Raw genomic sequence first — 3,076 nt, 5'->3', positions numbered from 1 at the left:
CCTCTACACAGTCCACCCCTCGCAATCATCCAAAATTAGCATAATTAATTTGCATATGCATAATTAAAATTAGCATACAAGATATCCAGGTAAGACACAAAGTGTATATGAAAAGTATGAGCTTCATCTCCTTTAGGTCAACATATACAGTCTTTCTATATAATGGTAATAATAATAATAATAATAATAATAATAATAATAATAATAATAATAATAATAATAATAATCACTCTGTTAGATATACAGTCTTTCCATATAATGAAGATAATAATAATAATAATAATAATAATAATAATAATAATAATAATAATAATAATAATAATAATAATAATAATAATAATAATAATCATCACTCTGTGACAGTCTGTTTTAGAAAAATCAGTGCTACAAAATATCAATTTTTTTCTTTTGTTATGTCATATGCAAGGTATTTAGAGACAATACTTTAAAAATAACTATAGAAGCCAACAAGAAGTCAGTCGACTACCTTGACGTAACACTAGATCTAAGAACCGGTACTTTTCGACCCTATACTAAGCCAAACAACACACCACTTTACGTCTACCGCGACAGCAACCACCCACCGTCGATAATCCGGAATATCCCGCCATGCCAGTAATAAACGTCCCTCGAATATTTCATCAGACGAAGAGTCGTTAAGTGCAGCAGGTACGATTACCAACTAAAGTTCAACTCTGGACTCCCAGCAAAGAAAAGACCGCGGACAAGAAATTTCATTTGGTTTAACCCTTGTTTCATTTCATCTACTGAAACCCATTTAATGAATTATTTCCCTTAAAACCATTTAATATTTCTTTTAGCTTGGCAACATGATTTTTGGAATACATTTATTTGCATAAGCAATAAATACGTTAAAAAAGGGGCCATCAACGTCTTTTCTTTTTTAGGAGGTTAAGACAATTTGCAATTGGATCAGAAAAATGTGTACATTCTACAGATTAATAGTTGAAAGTGTCTTGACTCAAACATTTATTTTATGGTTGAATAGCTGTTCAAAATAAGATAAAATAAGAAAATAATAATAAAAATAAAACTAAAAAAAAAAAAAAAACCATAGTTAGACGTTATCAAAAATTATATGCATGCCCCAGCGATCTCTTGAAAGCATGTATACAGAAAGGCTAATTAAAAATGCGCAATCAATTATAAGGGCCCATAACTTCATGGTAACGTAATTTCAATGTAATATCACGAAGAACATCAATTCAGAGACAACTTTTAATTTATGATCAGCTATATGAAGATCCAGGTCTGGAAGTATTCTCTTACCATAATAATTTGCATGACTTGACACTTGGAGGGATTAAGTTTCAATGTATTTCTATGCTAATTGAATACGTTTCCCATAGTTATATTATATTATATTTAGACGCAGTGTCTATGCTTACGCCCATAGGCGTAAGCATTATCGAAAGGTTATGCTTACGCCAATGCTACAAACCTAGCCTATGCTTACGGCAAGGGGTAAGTGTTTTTACTAGCAATGTTTGTACGCTAAAACGCAGTGACGCAGTAGCCTATTCAATTCGATTAAATTCAATTCTACTTTTATACCGTGGCGTGAGCATTGGTAATAATAATAGTAATAGTTGGAGACTTATATAGCGCATAATTCCTGGTCTCTATGCGCTCGGGACTAGATGTTGCACTGTACAATAACTTTCTCCTCCCCTGAGGGTCACTTCATGTCTTCAGCAGCCAGTAAACCGGCGCACTTTCATCTGTCCACGACAGGGGCCGAATGAACCAGTACACCCTACTCATCTCAACAGATGTACTTGGTTCTTTAAACTGCACATGAGCATTTGTGTACACTGGGCCTACAGTTTATAATCCTTATCCGAGAAGACTTCTTCCACCACCAGTTCTATAGGAGCGAGCCGGCCGCGCACCCGTGCCGATATTGTTGGCTATGATCACGGTGCCCCTGCTTTAACCTCTCGGCCATTTGTCTCGCTATCTTCTACAAAGTTTTCCAAAAGACGATTTTTTTTTTATTTTTTTTTTTTGTAATGACCCGTCAAAGTTAGCTCCTCGAAATATATCAAACGCAGTATCTATGCTTACGCCCATAGGCGTAATCATTATCGAAAGGCTATGCTTACGCCAATGCTACAAACCTAGCCTATGCTTACGGCAAGTGGTAAGTGTTTTTTACTAGATGTTTGTATGCTAGGGCGCGGCGACTCAGTAGCCTATTCAATTCGATTCAATTCAATTCTACTCACATGCCGTGGCGTGAGCATTGGTTATGCGTATCTTCTACAAAGTTTTCCAAAAGAACAGGCGACGTGATGAATTTCTCAAAAATAAAATCGAGCCGATTTAGCCGATATTTTTTTTTTTTTTTTTTGTAATGACCCGTCGAAGTCGAAATATATCTTTAAGTTCAACCATATGTCATCGTGTATCGTTGTATTTGTAGTCAATTGGCTTAATACCTCATAGGAAAAAATAATGAACAAACAAATATTAAATTAATCTAACTGGGCTGTGCATTTTTGTTTGTACATTTGAAATTTTGGGAGGGGGGTCATTTATAAATAGTTAATCAAACAGTTAATAAACACCTGTGGACAAAATCAGACTGATTAAAATGAAGTTGGATGAGGTATGCAATTAACGTGCAAAGACGAAGAACACAATGTCTAGGCCACTAGAACACAATGTCTAGGCCACAATGTCTAGTGGCCTAGACAATGTCTAGGCTACTAGACGACGTTCGAACACAATCTTCTCAACAAAATAATGTTTGAACTCCTGTCTCCTAGCTAATGTTTATTCGTAATCGAGACGCGTGCTTCGCTCACGTCACAACATTACACACGTGAGAGGTCGTATTATCCAGGCGTGAAAGGTTGGACAGAACCACTAAATACGCCCAACTATAAGAGTACTCCTAGTTTATACAAGCTAATTACAGAGGTACTTGACATTCCGCAATCTAATTGCCGGACCTGTGCACTTCCCTCTGCAATGTCCCTATTTAAGAAACTACGCTACAAAACCTAATCTCGCTGCGATGATGCTTGCCAGTCCGCAATCAAAGTGCCGG

This window comes from Anneissia japonica, unplaced genomic scaffold, assembly GCF_011630105.1.
Source record: "Anneissia japonica isolate Jap-2015-1 unplaced genomic scaffold, ASM1163010v1 scaffold288056_len91788_cov186, whole genome shotgun sequence".
In the NCBI taxonomy this organism is placed as follows: domain Eukaryota; kingdom Metazoa; phylum Echinodermata; class Crinoidea; order Comatulida; family Comatulidae; genus Anneissia; species Anneissia japonica.
This window is presented reverse-complemented; position numbering follows the sequence as displayed.